The sequence below is a fragment of the Belonocnema kinseyi genome, chromosome 10, assembly GCF_010883055.1.
Source record: "Belonocnema kinseyi isolate 2016_QV_RU_SX_M_011 chromosome 10, B_treatae_v1, whole genome shotgun sequence".
In the NCBI taxonomy this organism is placed as follows: domain Eukaryota; kingdom Metazoa; phylum Arthropoda; class Insecta; order Hymenoptera; family Cynipidae; genus Belonocnema; species Belonocnema kinseyi.
In genome coordinates, this window is record NC_046666.1 from 71753602 (window position 1) to 71778461 (window position 24860).

At 31.2% G+C, this 24860-nt stretch overlaps 1 protein-coding gene across 3 annotated transcripts in view; it reads right to left on the reverse strand.

Annotated features, from left to right (window-relative positions):
* LOC117181456 overlaps positions 1 to 24860 on the reverse strand; it is a 141126-nt gene that overhangs the window by 92666 nt on the left and 23600 nt on the right. Inside the window, exon 1 of one of the 3 annotated variants that reach the window (XR_004468127.1) lies at positions 14039 to 14132. The exons of the other annotated variants lie outside the window; for them this stretch is intronic. The gene's annotated coding sequence lies outside the window, so the exon portion shown is untranslated. Of the gene's footprint in view, positions 1 to 14038; positions 14133 to 24860 lie in introns of those variants that run through there. 3 annotated transcript variants of the gene reach the window in all.

Genomic DNA, 24860 nt, shown 5'->3' on the forward strand with positions numbered 1-24860 from the left:
ACAGAGAGCAACTGCATCTAGCTCTGGGGATTGTCGAACGATATACTAAGGAAATTGGAATGGAATTTGGGTTAGACAAATGCGCTAAGGTTTATTTGAAGCAAGGAAAACTTAATGGCATCTCTGAAGATCCTGAGCTGGTTGATAAAAGTGCCATACGACACCTTTGCGCTGGAGAGACTTATACATACCTGGGCGTGCCACAGAGCCACATTCAGGATGTGACATCTATAAACGAAACTCTCTGAAGCAGATAAAAACGTCTCATCCGACAGATTTGGTCTTCCGAACTGTCGGCGAGGAACAAAGTATCTGCAACGAACATGCTTGCCGTCCCGGTACTACTCTATTCATTTGGAGTAGTTCCATGGACGAAGAACGAGTTCAGATCTCTTGATATCGGGACAAGAAAGGTCATGCACGTGAACAAAAGCATGCATCTTAAGTCTTCCGTTCCGCGACTGTACATCTCACGCCGTCAAGGGGGTCGCGGAATGTTGAGTCTTGAATGTCTTCAAAACAGGATTATTCTGGGTACAGCACATAGAGTTGCAAATGGAAGAGACCCTCTTCTTAAAATGGTGAGGAATCACGAAGAAGGGGGCAAAAGAGCATTTCTGTACAAAGCAGCGGAGGGGGCTGCTGAAACACTCGGACTTGACTTCAGTATTAGGGGTGAGCAAAATGCATCAAATCTTATCTACCTCGAGTACTCACTTCTGAAAGCCCGGATTAAGAAAGCACAAGAGAAAAACTTTCGTGAACAGCTCCTCGGTAAGAGGATGCACGGTATCTTCCACATAAATGTGAAGGATCAGTCAATGTCTTGTGAGCAAACGTTTGCTTTCCTTAACTCGCTCGGATTGAAGTCTGGTACAAAGGGTTTCATTTTTGCATGCCAAGACGGTGTCATTTCCACCTTAACATACCGCCGCCACATTTTGAGCCAAGACATTCCTGATGATAGCTGCAGGCGTGCCATGCACACCCCGAGCATTTAGCTCATACACTATCTAGTTGTCCAACTCACGCGGGAACGACCTACTTTCAAAGGCACAATGCAGCACTAAGAGTGCTTTATTACCATCTCTGTCACTCCTGCTGCATTCACCTTAATATCGCTCCTCTAAATGCTCCTAGGGAAATTGAGTCAATTGTCGAGAATGGGAGGTGCCGCATATACTGGAACTTTATATTCTCGACAATTGTTTCTGTTGCTTACTCGAGGCCTGACATGGTCCTTCTTGACTTCGAGAAGCGAACCATGTTCGTTATCGAATTTTCGGCACCAGCTGATAAAAAGATCATAGCCAAGGAGAATGAAAAGAAAGAGAGGTATCGAGACCTTATAAGGGAGTTACAACGATTGTACCCGGAATATTCTGATAAACTGATCGTCCTTATCATCGACTCTCTTGGAGGTGCCAAGCTTTCACTTGCTAATGGCCTAAAAAGCATCCCTGCGTGTCAACAATATGCTAGAAGACTTGCGGGAAAAATTCAGAAGGCGGTTGTCCTTGGGTCACTCCGTGTTCTTAGGGTGCACGAGGCTTTTGCTGGATCGTCTTATTGATTCCTTTACAGACTGTAACCACCTATCTCACGGTTGTGAGACGTGGTTGCGGCTGAAATTTTACCGCTATTTCGCTGGAAGCGGGTGCAATTTTTCAGATTAGCACCCGCTCCCGGCGAAATCCTGTGGTTGTCCTTATGTCAAATTTTTAATTATATATACATGTCTATATATATAATTACAAATTTTTCATAAGGACAACCGCAGGATTTCGCCGGGAGCCGGTGCTAACTTGGAAAATTGCACCCGCTCCCAGCGAAATCGCGATAAAATTTAAGCCACAACCACGTCTCACGACCGTCAGATAGGTGGTTACAGTCTGTAAAGGAATCAATACGACGATCCAGCAAAAGCCTCGTGCACCCTAAGAATGCGGAGTGACCCAAGGACAACCGCCTTATGCATTTTTCCCGCAAGTGTTTTAGCATATTCTTGACACGCAGGGATGCTTTTCAGGCCATTAGCAAGTGAAAGCTTGGCACTTCCAAGAGCGCCGATGATACGGACGTTGCTGCGAAAAGTGCGATAGCTCCGGGTGTTTCTCGCACCACAGAGCATACATCCGTGCCATGTAACCCCGTTCAGGGGCCACACTCGCATCGTAGTACTCTAGCAAGTCGTTATTCAGTCGCTCCGTCCACTCAAAAGTCGCGAGATCCCGCCGATCCATCGCATTGAATCCATTTTCATTGGCTCCCCCAGCTCTGGATTGGTCGGCATTGTTGGCCGACCCATTGTCGGGAGCCCTGCGCGTTCTGTTGTTTTGAACCGCATTGTTTGAACTGCATTGTTTTGTTTTGACAGGTCGCATGAACAAATAAATAATTGATAATCAGACAGGATTTTTTTAATGTTTGTGGAATAAAAAATTATTCGCAATGGAAGAGGTAAGTAGTATGTTTATGAAAATATCAAATTACTTTTATCGACACTATGCGTGCGACAGGTATTCTCTGAAAGTCTTGTACACCATAGTTGAAACCACACTTGTTGGAAACTTTCGCTTTTATACAGCGATTTTTAATTTAAACATTCTTTCCTTGATTCACAAACTATCAATTATTCAATCATTATTTATTTACATTTGACTCGCGTTCACATCGGCAGCCATATTTTTTTTAAGTGCGGTTAGCACGACACGCTCGGGAAGTTTTGAACTATACGTAAGTGTGATTTTGCACATGTGTGTGTGGGTACTTCTAGCAACAGAAAAGTGTTCATTTTGAGTTCCACTAGTTTGGTCTCCGTATGTCTATTCTCCATGATTTAAACTCTGCTAATTCATTGCTTGAGCGTAAAGCATTATATATACTCTACTCCTAAATTGAACGGAAAAATTAAAGTAATTAACTTCAAAATGATGTAATCGTTAATCCTAACCTCTACCGTAATTAACACTACAAAGAGTAAATGGAAAAACGAATTATATCCACATATCTTTTAATAATTATATTACAGTAATAAATATAGCAATTTTTCGACTTGACCATGTACATTACCTCAGTAAAGGATAAATTCTACAATACGTAAACTCCCATATACTAGACTGGTTTATTACAATTGCTGCGTGGCACTGAATTTCATATATATTGGGGTATTAAACAGTTTTTTTAAACGTCTGCCATATTTTTAAACCATAACAATATTTTTCTTATTTTTATAGCATTTTACGAGTTTTTAATCAAAATTATTTAAGAACTACACCAGAAAAACAGTGCTCTCTCTTCTAGTTGACAGCATCTCATATTATTTAATCATACCTTTAACAGTGCTGTTGTCATACTTTTTCTGAGAATTTTTGTCGATAAAATTAGTTTTTTATACTTTTGGACCATAATTAGCCTCATGCACAATCTGATAACATGAAACATTGCATCCTAACCTACTGACTGCTACACTAAGAGGTTAGGTCAATGCACAGGAAGAGGTGGCTCATTCCGCCTCAAAACAGTGGCTCATCCCGCCCGATATGACATTTTTAGTCAAATAAAAATTTTACATATTTCGGTTTTGCAATTATATATAAATCTGTTGAAAACTTGAGGCCTAATAAATAAGTTATCTAAATAACCACTAGAAAACATCTAATATGTGATTTTTCGTGATTCTTGAATCTTCTTAACAAATGAAAAATAGCAGAATACAGGTCTTAGAACTTTTACTTTCGTTTTTTCCACATTTATTCAACATTGAGCGAAAAAATTTCAAAAAAGAATTTTGATTATGTTTTTCGTGATCTTAATACAAAAAATACTTACACAATTAATGATAACCTACGAGAAAATGAAGTGACTTATCTTATCCCCTTTGCTCATCTCGCCCCACCCTACCCTATAAGTTGATGTGAAGAACATTAATACTTTTTAGGTTATGGTGCGCTCTCTTAATCTTTAAAAAAAGAAAACCAGTCAGGCGTTGCCAATAACTATATTATCGACAGCAGTTGTTTTCGAGCCGGAATTTTGCTATTACGTGATAACTGCTCTCATACCAAGTTTTCCAAGTTATCAACTGCCCAGTGGGCACACAAGTCCTAAACTTGTCCTATATACGTCTTTCGGCGGACGTCTTAAGGACGTCCTGAGGACCTTTGAAAGACATGAAAAGATCTAAAGGATGGCTTGAAGACGTAAAATCACATAACATAGAGGTAAATTCTAAGAACATCTTTAGGACGTCCCGGTGCCCACTGGGTGCATTCGGGTTCATTCTAAAATGTTCCTTAAATTGTTTTGCGTGAAATTGTGGAACAATTCTTTCAGAAAATCCAATTATTCTAATAGGCGTTTCTCTCGGGCATCGGACTGTCATGGAAAATTCCATTAAAATTCCAGCACTTTCCACCTCATTATCACTATCCGCATCATCACTTTACAACATAGTTGCAAACATATTCGTTTGCAATAATAACTGGTTTGATGCAACAGCAGCAACAATTATTTTCTTCCGCTGGCTCTCCATTGTATGTTGTTAAATACAAACATAACCTGGCAATCTTTGTGTTCGTGGCATAATTCGCGCCAAATCCTTTCACACGCAATGGTTTCACTTAGGCGCGCTCAAAACTGCGAGCCGCGCGCACAGCGGGCCATGAGAATGTGCCCGTGAAGCGGGCGCATTTTTTTTGAAAATGCATTATTATATTTGAGAATATTTGCAATACTTTGAAAATATTGCATGCATTTTTTTTTCTATTTCGTCCGTTAATTGGCTTAAAGGGTTCATTTTCGTGTGTTGTTTGGAACTTTGTAAATGCTATAACTGTCATAATTTTTAAATTTGAAAAAAGTAATTAGATAAATTGTTCGACTTTTTAAATACTATGAATAACCGTACAGAGAATTCTTAAATTAAAAAAAAAATGGTATCAAAAATATTCAAATGGCGCTCACTTTGAAATTTTTATCCATAATGGCTGGCTAACGAACTTAACCTTTAGTTTAGGACACCTAAAGAGTTTACTAGAGGGCAATCTAATACAATTATTTTTTCAAAAGTTATCATGCTGACAGACAGACAGGCATAAATACATACAGACAGATCGACAGACAGACACATTTTTAAAAACCTATTTTTCGGATTTAGGGTGTCTCAAAACGTGGTAATTTCACAAAAAGCGCGAGGAGGGGGCGGTTTGTTAAATTTTACACATATCTAATACCTTCTCTGATGAGAATGTAAAAAGAAACCATTTATACCAATTTTTTTGCTCTACCTTCGCTGAAAAAGGTTACCTATTTATTTTGGCTTAGCTTGTGTCATGTGTCTAAAAACTGAATTTTTGTATTTTCAATGTTTTTTTATAAATAAAACAATAACTGCGTGTCCTATAAAAAGTGCTCAATAACAAATTTGTCTATATTTTTTAGGTGCATAAAGTTTGCCTTATCATTTCTTTTCATATCTTGCATAGTTTAACGGCAAAATGCAATTTTTGATTTTTAATTAGTTTTCGTGCGGTCAAAATTGGAATTTTTCAAAAAATTAGAAAAATTGATATGATAATCTTGTAGGGCTATCGAAAAGTAACATTTTTCTTCTCAAGTACTATGAATAACTGTACACAGAATTTTTAAATCATGAAAAAATCTGTATTTAAACATTTTCAAAATGGGCTCACTTTTACTATTTTTATCCAAAATTTCTGACTAACGAACTTGGCATTTAGCTTAGGATACTAAAAGAGTGTACCAAATCTAATCTAATAGATTAATTTTTTTTAAGTTACCGTGCTCACAGACAGACAGACAAACATGAAGTCCTACATGACGACAGACAGATAGACATACAGATAAACACATTCGTAAAAACCTGCTTTTCTGATCCAAGGTTCTCAAAACGTGGACCTTTGGACAAAAACTAAGGTGGTAAAACTGTATATAATTTTTGTGTATTTATCATTTACCGTATGTTGCACAGTTTGGTCGAAAAATGTAATTTTTGGATTTTTCATTATTTTGTATGCTGTCAAAATTTGAATTTTGGATTTTTCAAGAAAAGCCAAAAAGTTTTTATTATAATCTCTTAGGGCATTCGAAAAGCAACATTTTTCTTCTTTTGACTTTTTTCATATCGCGCGTTATTTGCCATAAAATGTTCATTTTCGTGTGTTTTTTGGAATTTTGTAAATGCTATAACTGTGGTAATTTTCGATTTTTTGAAAAAAGTCATTAGGATAAATTGGTCGGCTTTTTGAATACTATAAATAACCGTACAGAAAATTTTTGAATTTTGAAAAAAGTGGTATCAAAAATATTCAAAATGTGCCCACTTTTTGAATTTTTATCCAAAATGGATGGCTAACGAACTTGAGCTTTAGTTTAGGACACTTAACGACTGTACCAGAGGGCAATCTGATGGATTAATTTTTTGAAAAGTTATTATGTTCAAAGACAGACATTCAAACAGACATATATACAGGCAGACAAACAGACAGACAGACAAATTTGTAAAAATCTGTTTTTCGGATTCAGGGGGTCTCGAAACGTGGACATTTGGCAAAAACTGGGGTGGGTCAGATTTTAAAACAACCTCTAAATCTTATCCGATTGCCTTTATTTTTAGTAAAGGAAATTTGTATTCAGAAATTTAACAAACTAGAAGGTCATACGCGCGCCTCGCGCGCGACCCACTAATTTTCTTGTAATTATTTTATTTTTAAATTAAGGTTAATATGATATCATGATATTCATTTTCGCTTTAATAACTTTTATTTGTCACTGTTAGAAAAATCTGTATGAGGTTTAATATACATGTGTGTGAAGCAAATATGCACTACCGCTACTGAAATTTAACATAAATTAGTGTAGTGAATTTAATATACATGTGCATTAAATTTGATATACAGGTCAGTATAGCATTGTGCGTGAAAACTCTATCTGCTTTTATTTCTTTAAATCTTGTCAAATATTCTCAATGAAATTAATAATCTAGAACTCGTAGACTCGGTATGTTTTATTATTTAGAATCGAAAATTACAGCTAAACTTATTTTAAATTTGTGAAAAATGAAATCATATGATTTTTATTGTACGCTATTAACATGAATGTACATAAAATTTAATATACGTGCTCTTAATGGCGATTTCATATACTTCATGTATTAATTTTAACACACATGGGTATATTAAATTTAATATTATTTTTAACAGTGTACACGGCTCCGTACGGCTACCCTCTCAAGATACATAATAAATTATTGCGCAACACTAAACATTTTTATGCAAGTTTGGAAAAAACATATGAAATGTCGGTGCGTACCAATTTTCATAGAAATACATGGGAAATGATCTCAAATCGAGAAGAGTCCAAATGTCAAGCCATTTCCAGTGCCCTTAGCACTTGGATGGGTGCCCATCTACGAGGTACGACTGGGCTGCGTACTCGAATTTTGAAAACCCGGCAAAACTCGGAAGGTGGTTTTCTGCAGTTAAGTTTGAATTTGTCTATGGAATTTATTTTTATAATAAATAATTAGTGTAAATGTGCAAAGTGTCATAGTAAACAGTGATTGGAAATACATTCTTTGTTGATTCTGTAAACAAATTAAGCCTAATTTTCAAAAAATGCCCAAACTCTCAAGTTGTGCATGAAAGTAGTTTAAATAATAAATCATGAAAATTTGATTATTATAATTAATCGGAAAAACGTTCTTACTTAAATTTGTAAAAAAAACTGACCCTTTTCGTTGAAAAATAGCAAAATTCTGAATTTTGAATGAAAGTCCCGTGTAGAATTTTCCCCGGTTGGTCCTAATACAACAAGGTTGCTGTCCGGATCCCGACCGGGCTACCCCTGGTTGGGTTTCATGTAGAGGAACCGGGCGGGAGCCGTTCGGGCTACATTTTTCTCGAATCACGTAGTCCGGGGGCGGCCAGTTACTGGCCAGGCTAACCCTGGTTATATCCCATAGTCGGGAGCCGGCTGGGCACTGGTCCAGTTAATGCTTTTGTAGAAATTACACATTTTTTAAGAGCCGTGATATTATCAAACACGTAATTATGGATGCTAGATGAATTATTAGTCGAAAATTATAATTTAAAGATTTATTAGATGAGTGAAATAAAAATGAGCTTTTTAAAATTCTTTAAAAAAAAACATTAAATTTTTTCGAATAATTTAACATTTTAAATTAAACTGTTATCGATCCTGCTATGTGCAATAACAGAAATGATACAATTTTTATAAACTTCTCTATATTCAGACAATGTTTAGCTTGTAAAATTTCAAATTTACCGCCATATGTAGCGCCTGCTGTGTCTGTCGTCTGCATAGACACTCAGTAATTTTCAGTTTCGCACCTGGAATGAGAATGCTCCTTGTACTCACGTCGCGTCGTTTCTTCGAAGTTCGTAAACAAAATCGAGACTCGTAGTTAAAATCAACCTTATTTCAGTAATTAGTTTGAATCCCCCACTTAATGCGCGAATAATTATTATTTTAAATTAAAATATAGTCTTGTGTATACAGTTTTTACTTTCTTCCTTCCTAACCTTAAATCACCACGTGGCTTCGAAATTGCTATGAGATTCTATCATCAGGGAATAAAATTCTACTCCAATTTTCTTGCCAGAATTGGTTCACTTGATTTGACTTTTACAGTTCACCGTAATATTTACGATGAGCCTTAAAAGACAAAACAAGTTACCAATTTCTCGCCTGAAGCAACATTTCTTAACCGCTGTTTGACCGGATTACCCGACCGGATCCCGGCCGGTATTGAAGCCTGGATCCGACCAGTTTACCGTAACGTTTTTAGCCGAATCCCGGCCGGATTCCCCGACCAGCGCCCGGCTTAAAGCAGGGCTATCAGGCTGGGACCCGGCCGGATCCCTGATTGGATTCCTACACGGGGTTCTTTAAATAATTAATAATTCTTTTAAATGTGACAAATAACTTAGGAAAGATTCATCGCAAAAATAATCTTAGTTAACTTGGTAAACAAATTGTGTTTATTAATTAAAAATAACCTTACTCTAAATATGTTTATGAACATCGTTTAAATGATTAATAATTATTATAAATTTACCAAGTATGTTGGGAACTGATCATCGAAACACATTCTTAGTTCATTCCGTAAACAAATTATGCCTCTTGCATGAAAAATAGCCTAACTATAAATATGTTGATAAACATTTTTTAAATAATTAGTCATTTTAAATTTGCAAAGCAACAGAGAAAATAAATCATCGAAAAAGTGTGCTTATTTAATGATGTTAAAAAATGTAGCCTACTCGTAGAAATAAAATCAAATTCTTAATTTCTTAATTGAAATTGTTTCAATAATTAATAGTTCTTGTAAATTTAAAAATTAGCATAGAAAAGAGTCATCCGATAGACATTTTTATTGATTTCGTAAAAAAATTAACTCGTAGAAAAAAGGTCAAACTCTTATTTTTAAATCGGAATTCTTCAAATAAATTATAGGTCTTGTAAATTATCAAAGCAACATAGAAAAGAGTTATCGTATAGACATTTTTACTTGAATCCGTAAAAAATTGAATTGTAGAAAAAAGGGCAAACTCCTAATTTTTTAATTAAAACCGGCTCTTAGAAAAAAGGTCAGTTTTAGTTTTTTAATTAAAATTGTTTAAATAATTAATAGTTTATGTATATTTGCATAGAAAAATAGAAAAGAGTCATCGAGTAGACATTCTTAGTTAACTTCGTAGACAAACTTACTTGTAGAAAAAGGGCAAACTTTTAATTTTTAAAGTAAAATTGTTTAAATAAGGAAAAATTCAATTTAGTCTTTAAAAAATAGCCATTTATGAAAATTGTTTAAATAATTACAATGTTTCAAGATTAAATAAATGTTCAAAAAAACATATATGAGCTCCAATCGAATTCGGCATAATCCCTAGGAATGTTTATATCCATTATGTAAACAGATCATTGTTATTTGCTCGGCCATTTTTTTCGATAACTTTAACAAACATTAATATAACATAGAATACATACAATCATTTTTCTGACTATACAGTGTATAGGAATAATATAATAGATTTTATGCTTTCACGATGATTCATTTTGATAAAAAGAGATATTTCGGGTTTCACGCGTGTAAAAAACTACGAATTGTTTGCCGACGTTTCGTGAAATTGTTTATTATTAAAAAAAAATGTTTAGTAAGGTTAGATTAGATTGAAAAACATTTTTATTTAATACATTTAGAGTTCCTGAGTGATTATTTTAAAGTAAAACTGTTGATTATATGTACAATTTAACTGAGACTAGTACAAAAAAGAAGTATATTATGTTAAAAAGTTAAAAATAACTGTTTCTATTTTTTATGAGAGCAGGATGGAAAAGCATCCTGCTCCCATAAGGATGACTGCAAAAGTGATTGTCATTAAGGAAACTGACCCATCATACCATAAATCGGAAGCAAAGGCGCCAATTATAAAAGAATATAAATAGAGGGATGAAAGTATGAAGAATGTAGGAACTAACAAGATGAATTCTATTTAGGAATTAACAAGTTTTCATTTTTCGATTTTTGGTTATTGTTGTTAATAGTACTGTGAAGGGACAAAAAGAAGAATAAAAAAATATATAATTATTCTTAATGAAAGAATTCAAGGATAGAATTGTATCATTCGTTAAGGTAGTCTAAATCAGTAATTTTGTTAATGCAATTATCTAGTTCTTTTTTAATAAAAACCATTTCAGCAAAGGCTCTTTTTATAGGGCTACTCTCTTAATGTAATATTTCAATCTCATCTCAAAGAAAAAAGTGAGAAATATTATCAATGATATTGTTATGTAAATGATCATTTAAGACGTTATCATAATTTAATCCAACACTATCTTGATGTTCTTTTCGTCTAATGTGTAAGGGTCTTTTTGTTTATCCTATATAACATTTACCACAATTACATGCAAAACAGTAGGCTATGTCGGTTTTATTCAAGGTTTCTAATGGGTCTTTGCCTAATTTAATCATTGTATCCAGTTTAGAATATATACGAAAAGTTGTAGTGATTTTATAAGTTTTTCAGAAGTCTTTTTATGTTATCAGAAATTGTACCATAATATGGAATAGTAATGTTACTTTTTGGGTCGAATTCTTTATTTATAATATTATTAGAACTGTTAGTTAAATGTATGTTATTAAGTTCTTTTAATCTATTGTTAATTTGTTTGTCGATAATATTTTGTGGATAATTATTTTAAAATAGATCAGGTTTAACTGTATTTATATTATCATTATGAAATTTCTTGTCAGAAAGTAAAATAGAAGAATCGACTAAGTTTTTTATAATTGCAATTTTATGTTGTAGAGGATATTTAGATAGAAAATTAAGTAATCGGCCAGAATATGTCGATTTGCGAAACCAAATAGTAGAAATAGAGCTATTATCATTTTTAATAATGCTAATGTTGAGAAAGTTGATAGTATTGTTGTCCTCTAACTCATGTGTAAATTGTAATCTTATATGAAATGAATTAAAGGTTTTCATAGTTTGTTCAATTTTATCTTCAGGTATAATTAAAAAAGTATCGTCTATGTATATAAAATAGGCCAAAACTTGAAAATCTAATTTGTTGAAAATTTCAGATTCTAAATCTTGCATTACAATGTCTGCTAAGTTATTAGAAATAGGAGAACCCATAGGAGTTCCAAATCTTTGCCTGTAAAAAGTTTTGTTTAGTTGAAAATAGGTGTTATTAACTAAAAATTTAATTCCTTCTTTAAATTTGTCTAGAGGCATTGCAGTGATTTTGTTAACGCGAGACCATCTTTTTTCTATACTATTTAGAACTAATTCTGCGGAAACATTAGTGAAAAGGGAAGTTACGTCAAAAGACATCATAATGTAGTCCGAAGGAAAAGTCATTTTTTCAAGTTTTTGTTTTAATTCTATGGCATTTTTTATAAAAGATTTGGGCTTAGGAAGAGCAGTGTTTAAAATATTATTAAATATTTTATCCATAGTATAAGTAGGCGAATTAACGCAACTAACAACAAGTCTCAAAAGAAAGTAATTTTTATGGATTTTAGGTAGACCATAAATTCTGGCCAAATTTGTATTTTCTGTAATGAGATCTTGTCTGTTTATGTTAGGTTCTAATAAACCTTTTAGTCTCCATTTGTTAATTTTATTTAAGGTTTTCCTTTGAATGATTTTTAAGGGGTTATCTCGAATTCTTTCATAAGTTGATTTATCATTTAATATTAGTTCCATTTTATTATAATAATCTTGTTTATTAAGAATGACGGTAACATTACCTTTATCCACACGTTCTACTTTTCTAACTTCAAAAAATCAACATTATAATAAAATGGAACTAATGTTAAATGATAAATCAACTTATGAAAGAATTCAAGATAACCCCTTAAAATACATGCATACAATAATATATTAAACACTGCTCTTTCTGAATCCAAATCTTTTATAAAAAATGCCATAGAATTAAAACAAAAACTTGAAAAAATCACTATTCCTTCAGACTACATTATGATGCAACTACCCTTTTCACTAATGTTTCCGTAGAATTAGTTCCAAATAGTATAGAAAAAAGATGGTCTCACATTAAAAAAATCACTGCACTGCCTCTACACAAATTTAAAGACACAGTTTTGGCCTATTTTAAATATGTAGACGATACTTTTTTAATTATTCCTAATGATAAAATTGAACAAACTATCAAAACCTTCAATGCATTTCGCACAAGATTACAATATACACATATCGACAAACAAATTAACAATAGATTAAAAGAACTTAATAACATACATTTAACTAACAATTCTAATAATATTATAAATAAAGAATTCGATCCAAAAGTAACATTACTATTCCATATCATGGTACAATTTCTGATAATATAAAAAGACTTCTGAAAACTTATAACATCACCACAACTTTTCGTATAAATTCTAAACTGTATACAATGATTAAATTAGGCAAAGACCAATTAGAAACCTTGAATAAAACCGACGCAGTCTACCGTTTTGCATGTAATTGTGGTAAATGTTATATAGGACAAACAAAAAGACCCTTACACATTAGACGAAAAGAACATCAAGATGGTGTTAGATTAAATTATGACAACGTCTTAAATGATCATTCACATAACAATATCAATAATAATATTTCTCACTTTTTTCTTTGAGATAAGATTGAAATATTACATCAAGAGAGTTAACTATATAAAAAGAGCCTTTGCTGAAATGGTCTTTATTAAAAAAGAACTAGATCATTGCATTAACAAAATTACTGATTCAGACTACCTTAACAAATCCTACAATTCTATCCTTGAATTCTTTCATTAAGAATAATTATATATTTTTTTATTATTCTTTTTGTCCCTTCACAGTACTATTAACAACAATAACCAAAAATCTAAAAATGAAAACTTGTTAATTCCTAAATAGAATTCATCTTGTTAGTTCCTACATTCTTCATAGCTTCATCCCTCTATTTATATTCTTTTATAATTGGCGCCTTTCCTTCCGATTTATGGTATGATGGGTCAGTTTCCTTAATGACAATCACTTTTGCAGTCATCCTTGTGGGGGCAGGATACTTTTCCATCCAGCTCTCATAAAAAATAGAAACAGTTATTTTTAACTTTTTAACATAATATGCTTCTTTTTTGTACTAGTCTCAGTTAAATTGTACATATAATCAACAATTTTACTTCAAAATAATCACTCAGGTACTCTAAATATATTAAATAAAAATGTTTTTCAATCTAATCTAACCTTACTAAACATTTTTTTTTAATAATAAACAATTTCAGTATTTTAACTTTACAGAAGATTAATTGTTATTAGGAGATTCTCTGTTCACCTCCACATATTAATAATAACTTATTAAATTACAACTATTTTTGTCCGACTCCAAAAAAATGATGTCTACGAAATTAATTCGTAAGTACTTTCCATTTTTTAGTTACTAAGATTATGATACTATTTTCAATTTTTTACATATTCGATATTTACTATTCTAGATTATACCTATTTAATCGGTTCTCCCCTGATGATGGAAATGGTGAATTTCCGAAACGTTGGGATTTTTTCTTTTACTTTTTGAAACTCAAATAAAACTTGTCCCATAGCGTTGCTGACAACTAAGTTGTTTTGTTTCATCTTCCTACATTGATTTCTCGGACGTTAAAGATTTACTTATATAAATAAAATGGCTTTTAAATAATGATCAAATGTAAATTTGAATATTGATTTGATTCGATCCGAGTAAAAGTCATTTTTTGCACCCAGCAGTTGGCAGTATAACCACATGTAGACAAAGTAAACAGTTTGCCAACTTAAGTCAACGCCACACCGTTCATGTCATATTTTACCTCTATATATTTTGCTAAAAGTAAGCTAAAATATCCTGGAAGCAAGTAGAAATGAGCAGTAATTCAAATTTCAGATTATAATTCAAATTTTAACCTCGAAAGGGCCCCTGTGAAAGAAAGGCATTATGTGAAAGAGGACATATTGGACACATTTCTCCGCCAAAAAAAAACTAATTTTAATGATTTTTCATCAGACTGATCCAATAGTCTGACTACTTTAAAAATAACGTTTACAGTAATCAAACTATGTACGATGCACAGTAGGGGAAAAATACTTCTTTGGAACAAAAATCAGCGGACTTCTAAAATCTCAACATATGAAAGTATGTCCTATTAAATACTTAAGAAGGGTGGTAAAAAGCATTATGATGAAATAAATGAACGAAGTTTTTATTTATGGGATAAAAGTAATTATTTTTTTTACATGAACTATTTGAATGGCATTTTCAATTACGCTTTACGTAACTAGACCTACATTTACACTTGTTAACAATATAATGCACCCTACAGTTGCAAAATATAAAACGAACCATCTGAATCTGCTGCAAGTTCTGGTTCAAAGATGGTTCTTGTTATATTTTGCAACTGTAGAAGGTATTTTATTGATAAAAAGTGTAATTGTCCGCCAAACTACATTAAATAAATATAATTCAAATAGTCCATGTAAAAATAAATAAAATGTTTACTTTTTCCTATAAATAAAGACTTAATTCACTTATTTTATCATAATGCTCTTCAGTTATATTCGCTACATGAATAAAAATGCCAAATAAATGAATTTGTTTATAAAACTTTTTAAAACTATTAACTATTATTATTCGTTAGTGTTCATTTGAAATTAAACATTATTCTCAAACATTTTAATAAGAAAATCGGTGTAAATAATGCATTTAAATTTTAAAAATGCAGGAGATATAAGTTGCATTCATGAATTTGTTTATAGCCATTAACCAAATGGAGAAATTTCATATGAAATTGAAATTTCTATTCAAAGAAAGCAACTTTAATAAGCTGTATTTTTTGGAGGAAATATCAATGAATAGCTCTGAAGGCTCTTAAGCGTTAAATATTCCATGAAACTACCATCCTTCTAAATTATATAAAAAAATACTTTCTGTCGTTGAGATTTGAGAAGTTGGCGGATTTTTGTCCCAAAAAAAGTATTTTCTCCACTGTGCGTCGTATATAGTACGATCACTTTAAAGAACAGTTTCGATTTGAAAACTACCAATTAGAACGGGTTTTGATTGTTTGAAAATGGCAGAACGCGTTCTAGCATTTTCAAGAATGACAAAACGCGTTCTGGTCACTTATTTTGGTCTTTGGTCTTTTTCAAAACAGCCACAATGAGTTTTTAATTTTTGAGCCAAACATATATACTAATAATTTTATTTATTTACCTATAGGATTAATGAGAATCGCTAAATCGAAACCAGAATACAAACGAGCCTCATTTTTTCTTGCTAGAGAAGACGTATTGAAGAAGAAGTTCGTGATGTTGTGTAACTAATGAATGTTCTACAAGATTTTTTAATATATATATATATACACATTTATATTAATCTCTCTCATTCGACCGTCTAGATATCTCATTGTTTGTAAAGCTTAGAGGGCAGAAGATTTTTTTTTAAATTATATTTGTTTTACGTGTCGCAGAGAGTTTTCAATGCCGAAATAAATTAACGTGCTGGCTTTTGAGAATATTATAAAAAATCGCGTTAACTGCTAACAGAAAAAGAATTGGAAGAATCAATCGACCCAATGAAATTCTTTGCAAGCGACCCTGAAAGGTACTAAACTAGTTGATAAAACTTGTGAATAAATATAAAGTACCCGTAGTGATTGCATGCCGATTCATTACTATTTAGAGTCTACCTCTAATTATGTAATTGAGTATAGGGTAAAATCACCAATTACCAAGGGTTCACCAATTGTCGAGTATCGCCAGATGTTTTTGATGATATTAACTGTTAACTGTAATAATAATTTAAATAAAATCAATATTATAATAATTCTGGTAATATGAACTGCAATCTCTAAAAAATTGGAACTAGATTATTTTTAATTCGCAAGTTTAACAGCATATCATTTATTGAAGGGCATATAACTTTGAATTTCAATTCAATGAAACCGATTACACAACGTAAAATGTTTCCTCTGTAAAAGTTAATACCTATATATTATAAGATTAGAACATTGTTGAATAATGAATAGTTAATATCGAATTTCTCTGCTTCTAATTTTGTTTCAGTTTCAACTAGTTTACCTTGTTCTAAATAAATAAAGATTTATTAACCATCTTCCTGCATAGAGGTCTAAGTAAGCAAATTTTCTTATTTATCTTATTTTTATATTTTCCAACTGCTGATATAAAAAGAGACAACTAAATGATAGCAATTTTTTCTTTATCTCAATTCTGCACATATAATGCTGCATTTGAGCGAGAAATACGAGAGTTACAAGAAAAGCTCTTGTCTTTTTTTTGTAAATCTCATCTTATCTCGACTCTTATAAGCGAGCTTCTCGAAATATCCTACACTTCAATGAACTATTTTGTCAGTGTCAGAACTGACATTCCCTAATAATCAATTATCATAAATCAATAACTGACACTAAATAAGACAATAATGGAAAGTTTATTTTTTAGATAAAAACCTTCATGAAATTTCAAATTGAAATATTATTTGTTGAAACATCGGGGAAACTCGTGATACGCTCTCCCTGAAATTGTGAAAAAAAAGAAGTTTCCCAAAGGTATAGTGTTTTAGAGGTAGCCTAAGGGGTAACTTTCGGATCGTTGTGATCATTGGATCTTGTGCTTCATGGCATATCTACGCCAATTTTGTTGGTGCAGATTTGTAGTGTTCATTATCCCAATTGGAAAACCTTCCAATTAATTATGATGTTCTTTGGTTGAATTTCGAAAATTGATCATTTCATTGAGAAAAATTGATGTAGACCACAAAAAACAGTATTTGTTTAAATTTGGTAAATTTGGGAAATATTTGATAATATTGGTAATTTTTCAAATTTCTCATAATTTTGTAAAATTGCCAAAAGTTTTCAAAAATTACAAATATTCTAAAATGTTTGAAAATTAAGATGTGCAAAAATTTGAAAATTTTCGGTAATTTATGTTAATTTATCAGTAATTTATAATAATTTATTATTAATTCATGTTATCTTATCACTTATACTTGGTCCAATCGCTACTCAAAATCACTCTATGTCTATGCACAATAAAGTTTCGGAATCCGACCGATTCCCTCATCAGATTAACTTGTTATATTTCGTAGAATTTCCCAAAATTTAAAAAAGAATAGTTTGTTAGAAGATTGTCATATTTTTCATAACCGACCATAGATAATATATAAAAAAGGTATATAAAAATGTATTTGTCTCGAGTGCTCATATTTCGTATAATGATAACCATGTCCTGCTTTTTTGGATTCGTAATCCATTTTTAATGCTAACATATTTCTGCATCTCCGTTTTGGATACACTCCGTTTTTGATAAAAGTTTCTTCTGTATTGCCTATAGTTGCGTAAGTAAAAATGTGACAATCTTCTCATAAACTATTCTTTTTTAATTTAAAGAAATTTTTCGAAATGTAAAAAAGTAATCTGAAGAGGAAATCGGTCTTAGCCACTTTTCTGCAATTAGACATTCCACGAAATTTCTAGACAGTTCAGGAACTTCTAACGACTTGTGTAATAATCGACACTAATACTACCTGTTTACAATTTTTACTGCAAATTAAACAAATGCATTTTGACAGTTAGTGTAATAAAGCGGAATTTTAATGTCTGTTTAACTATTCTAGTCATTGCGTGAAGCGACTAACGTTTTATCAAGTGCATAGTATAATAAAGTGCAATGAATATATTTTGTTTAAAATTATTCAAGCATTTTTAGTAAATAAGCCTAACAATTTTATGAAAAATACATTTCCTTGACAACATAAAGCTTCAGCTTTGTGAAAAAATTTTCTTTTCATGATTATTATCAAAAATTGCGACATTTGAGACAACAAAAATATTGTATTGTGTCAAATAAATTTTCTATAAACACAAGAATCCAAAAAAATTGTTTAGCCGCTAAACTTTTTTTGCCTAAAATAGAGTGTCTTCCGGACTTTAAAATGAATAAATTTAAATTTCACATTTAAAGAGTGCCAAAAATAAGAAAATTAACCTATGAGTATCTTATTTATAATTTTGAAAAATGAAAATGTTGTTATACGAATACAAAAAATGTATCCAACTACGATTCTATGGGTGATAAAACAATCAGTGATCAGGATAGTAGCTAAACTCAACTCCATTTCTTACAAAAAAAACATTCTATAATTTAAAATACTGATAATGTCAAGGGTATATTGACCGAATCCATTTCAAGTCAAGCAGGTTCTACACTTGAAGTCACAGAATCTCTCAGGGACGAAATTTGTTATTTTTTATAGGAAATTAGGCAATACCTATTTTTCCCAAATGCGAAAGAAAATTTTTCCAAGAAATTATGCGTATTTGAAATTTTGTCTTTGTTTAAAAAACCTAAAGTTTTTCTTTATATTTTTATAACTTTTGACCTAATTGCCATATTTATAGTTTCTTTATGATTTTGACGGCGTTCTCTCTAAATCTGAATTAGTGAAATTTCACTATTTGATAGTGAAATTTCACTAATTGAATTAGCGAGAAGTAGGTCACTACGAATTAGTGAAAGACTACTAATTCAATTAGTGAAAATATTTTACTAAATCAGTTAGCGAAATTTCACTAAGCAAATAGTAATTTTAAGAGGTAAAGTATCTACTATTAAATAGTGGAAAATCACTAATTAAGTAGTCAAAATCAATCATGACATCCTGATCCTCTATTAGAGCTCTGGCTAACTTCTTCCGCATTTAGGCTATCGTACTCCGAAAACTCATTGGACATTTCGGCGTGGATGACGCATATACCTTAGGGTAACCAATGCCTAATAATAAATTCATTTGAAATCATCAATAACAATACACCACGACACTTAAAATTGTCATCCATATTTAAATAAAATATTTGCTGGAGTCAACCAATAACCCCAATAGTAAACTATATTACTAGACAAGTTATAGAAGTAAACTGTAATGTATATTTAAAAATTAAATTAATCTATGTTCATACTGTACTTACTAAAGAAAAATCTCAATTCAGCTTTCTATTTATTTCCATAGAAATGAATGGAAAGCTTCGATCTCGAATTCACTAATTAAATAGTGAATTAAACCACTAAATAATAGTGAAATAAAATACACTAATTGGAAATAATGAAATTATCACTATTTTTACAGTAGAAGACCACTAATTCCAGAGAGAAAACCCAAAAAATTACTATTTCAGCAGTGAATCATTCAATCACTAATGCAATTAGTGAAATTTTCACTATTTAAAATTTAGAGAGTTCATGGTTTTATTTCGAAATTCGCAGGAAAATTTAAAAAAATGTTCAAAAATAAAAAAATGGTTGCGATTATTATGAAAATATTGTACGTTCTATTTGGAAAATGTCTCCTTTGCTATAACTTGCATCGTTTATAAGAAAAATTATAAAATCATATTTTTAGGAACAAATGTTTCTTGACTTGAAAAATTGTGTAGCCCGCATAAACCTTGTGGGATGCCTTTCTTCTACTAGTAGAAACATTTCAAAAATATTGAAAATAAAAAAATATTATTCTCATGTTTTTCAAGGTTAAAGTAAAAAATTTAAAAGGTTTTCATGGGAACACCACCTTTTTTATTGTTTTTTATATTTTTTAAAGTTTTTAGTTCTACAAGGAAGATATACTATCAGTTTCATGCGAGCTAAACTATTTTTCAGGTTGAGAGAATTTTCGCTCTTAAAATAGACTTTTTTTCTTGTAAACGATGCAAGATATATTTTTAAAAAATGTTTAGACTTACAAAATTTTATCGTATCATTTTTCCGTACCACAGCAGTTATTCAGCCAACATAAAACTCGCAATATGTCTTGCTTATAAAACTGAAAATTCAAAGAAGACAAAACATTGGAAAAAAATATAAGTGTGGATATTTTTAACTTTTTTAAATATTCCAGTAAATTGATCGGAAGTAATCGAAAAACGCTTTCAGCATAGGAAATAATTGATAAATATCTCAAATAGGTTAAAAGTTATAGAAGTCTGAAGAGAAAGTTTGGTTTAACATCTTCTGATATATAATACTAAATGCTTTTATAATCTGTTTTGAAATGTACAAATAATAAAATTACTTAATATAGGTATACGCGTTATTTTTTCAATTTGAGCTTTTGATAATATTGATCAATACCGATCAAATTGGTAATTTTAGCATTCATTATTATTACCCTGGCATATAATTTTCATCAAAGTAAATTTCCCCTTGTAATCATTAATAAATAAAACCAATTAATACTAATTCATACGAAGTGCTAATATTGATAAATGGGTTACAATCTGGTATAAGTGTGTCATGAAACTAAATACATATATTATTTTAGCATGCAGTGGAAATTTGGAACCCTAACAAGAGTGACAGGGCTGCTACCGAACTGTTGGCTTAATTGTTTTATAATCATCTTATAAGATTAATTTAGCCCAAGCGAGGTCGCTACCCAATTGCTTCATCACATTACAATTAAATTATCCTGTATTAATGATAGGTTGTATATATGTCACCGTTTATACCTAAAATAAGTTAATACTATTTTTTACTAGTTCAAACTCCAACATTACAGGAGCATTTATCAAAACTAGCTGCAATTAGTCAAAACGCGGAGCAAGCAAGTTCTTTTGTGAAAAGCCGAAGAATTTTTAAATTCCATCCAATATCGAGTTTCAACTGAAAATATCCATAAAACTATATTTAATCATGCTACAAGGTGAAATTAGTTCTTCCAAAAGCAAAATTGGGTGAATTTAGTTTTAACTGATATTTTCAGTTAGAACACGAAATAAGATTGAATTAAAAAAAATCTTCGGATTTTTACAAAAGGACTCAAAGATATAGGGGTCTCGAGTGTCGATTGTATAGTTCTGTGTATAAAAACCAAATTGATTTCGATTAAACCTACTGGAAAAGTTCCCTTGTGATGAAAGATTAATAAGATATTTTTCTCAAAAAATATTTAAAAAATGAATATGATAAACCACCCCTACATATATTTAAAGTTGTGCTAAAAATGTTTAAATACACAGGACAAAATTCAAAAAAAATATATATTTTGCACTTGAGACAAAAATAAAGTTGACGTGTTTCACCGAAAAAATGTTTAATAAATTAATGATGGGGTTGGCCACCCCAAAAACTTTTTATTTTTCATCTATGATAATATATACTTTCCATGCACAAAAAATGGGGAAACTAGTTTTATAACTAAGGAAGTGAAATAGAGTGCATCCAATATGAATAAAAAAGTACGCGGGATTTAACCATCCCTAAGTATTTTTAAATGTACTGAAAATTGCTAAATTCATAGGAAATTTTTTTTTAATTATATATTTTGCACTTGAGACAAAAATAAAGTTTAGTAACATTCGCCAACGAATGTTACTAAAAATTAATGTGGGTGGGTGGTAGGGTGGTCCAAAAAACGATTTTCGAGCTACAGGGCAAGACACCCCCCTAAAAAGTTTCCATTTTCGGGGAAAGAAAATCCGTGATTTTTTGTTTTTCGAAATTCAAATATTAATATATGCCACCGGGCACTTTAAAATCCCATTTAATTAATATGGAGAAATTTTGAATTTTCTAAAAATACTAATAACTTCCATTTCAAATCCACTCCCAACCTCCCCGCAGCGCCAGAAATGACCCAAAAATAAAAAACCTACATTTTTACGTATTATTGTTAATTTTTAGCAATTTCCGTCGCCTTTTTCATACAACTATTTGCTAATGGAACATTTGAATATTCACCATGACTCTTTAAACAATTTTCAATTGTTTAAACAAATGTAAATTATTTAAAAAATTATTTATTCTCAAAAAATGTAAAAAAATAATCATTTGTTCTGAAAGAAATGTAATTGTTTGAAGTATTAAATTTTACTAGAAACACTATGTAATTATTTAAATAATTATTGATTGTCTATTTTCAAAATTTCTAAAAATTGAGCCAGAGGTATCCGCTTTCTTTTTAAATTAGTATCATATGCTACATTTTGTTGAATGATTATATGGTTTTGATACATTTCTTTTAATGTTTAATAAATTTCTATTTGTTTAAACTATCTATATCTGCTTAAGCAGTTTTTTTTCGATAGAAAAAAATGAAATAAAATAGAACACATGAAATTATGTTTCTGATTGTATAGTGTAAAAAAAGTATACATTTACCACCTTTTATTGTTTAAAAAAATATGATTTGCTTTAATAATTACTTTTCCAAAAAGACTTTTAAAATAGTAATTAATTCTATGTCTGCTATTTTATTTCATTTTTTTAGTGATCGAAAAGTAACTGCTTGAGCAAATAAAAATTGTTTAAAAAAATATAAATTTGTTAAACGTTAGAAGACATGTATCAAAATGATGTATTTATTCAACAAAAAGTAGCATAGGCTACCAATTTCAAAAAAGTGGAAATCTCTGGTTCTATTTTCAAAAATTTTAAAATAAACACTAATTTTTTTTTTAATAATGATATAATGTTTTAGAAAAATTTAGCACTCCAAACAATGAGAAACATTTAAATTTCAATTAAAAAATAAGATTTTTTTATTTTTCGGGAATAAATAATTGTTTAAATATTTTATGTTTGTTTAAACAATTGTTAATTGCTTAAAACGCTGTGGTAAATATTGAAACTGCTCATTAGTAGTTATTTGTATGAAAAAGACGACGGAAATTGCCAAAAAGTAAACTTAAAAGTAAAAATGTAGTTTTTTTACTTTAGGTTGATTTTTGGCGTTGCGGAGAGGGTGGGGGTGGGTTGGAAATGAAAGTTATTAGTATGGTTTTCATTCATAGGCATTCATATTAAATCCCTAAAAAACTTGGCACGTTTCGATGAAACTCTGGAACATGAGTTAATGTTTTAGAAAATTCAAAATTTCCTTATGTTAATTAAATGGGATTTTGAAGTGCCCGGTAGCACATTTCGATGAAACCCTGGAACATGAGTTCAATTTTTAGAAAATTCAAAATTTCCTTATGTTAATTAAATGGGATTTTGAAGTGCCCGGTGGCACATGTTAATATTCAAATTTCCAAAAACAAAAAATTACGGATTTTCTGTCTCAGGAAATGGAAACTTTTGTGAAGGTGTCTTGTCCTCTAGAGTGAAAACAACACTTGCAATGCATTTTAGGTACACCCTAGTGGGCACCCCTGAATACTTTTTAATTGGTTTCTATGAGAATATATACTTTCCATACACAAAGACAATTGGAAAAAAGTTTTATAACGAATTATGTATATGATTTGAAAATAAGTTTAAACTCGAGCAAAGAATCCGAGGAAAATACGTGTTGCACACAAAGAAAAGGTTAAAGGTATTTATGTATAAAACAAAGAGCATCGAAGAGGGTAACTACCCCTAAATTGTTTCACATTATTAACCTTTATAATTAAATCTTGTGCGCATTATATTCAATCTTTGTTTGATTTTAAAGTATGCGATATGTTGTAAATGAATCACCTTTTTCATAGGATAAAATTTATTACAGAATCTGCAATAATAGAATAGCTGCATTTTTCCTGCGGGAAAAATGCAGCCTCAATACGTCTGTATTTGGGTTTAGAGTTTGGAAAAATTATCTGCGTCACTTTTCCGATTCTGTTATTTTGATGTACATATCAGGAATAATATTATTAAGCTTTAGTCTTTTGTGCATATTCAGTTAACCTCACCAAGATATATTAATCTTTTTTAATTTTCATGGTACAAAAGTTGATAAATTGCAGCAAAAGTAGGTAAATTCTTAAGTCCTGTGGACTCCCAATAGGAAATGCCTGCATTGAGCCGTAATTTACATCTGGCGTAGTACTGAGCCAGTGGTCTTGCCAGCATCCAGCCAAGTCTTGGCAGACCAGTGCTGGCTCAGTACTGAGTGAATTGGCCATGCCAACGTCTAGCCAGGCTTGGCGAACGACTACTGGAGCAGTACTGGGAGAATTGCAGTTCAATTACTGTACCGATACTGGCAAAATCATGGATCAAAAAGCAAATATATATACAGGGTGATTTTTTAACTTGAAACTTTTGATTCATAACATATTTTCATAGAGTGCCTATTTTTCGAGACATTTGAAAGTGTCAAGTTAAAAAAATCACACTGTATATATATATAAATATATATATATATATACACATCTGTCTTTTGGAAATCTTAAAGGTTCATCCGCAAATCGTTGGGTGCATAGAGAGATTGATGCCTCTTTGGAAAACCAGATTTACTATCTCATCTGGAAAAAATCGTGTGGCAACTAACAAGGTCACGTTTCAGAGAGGT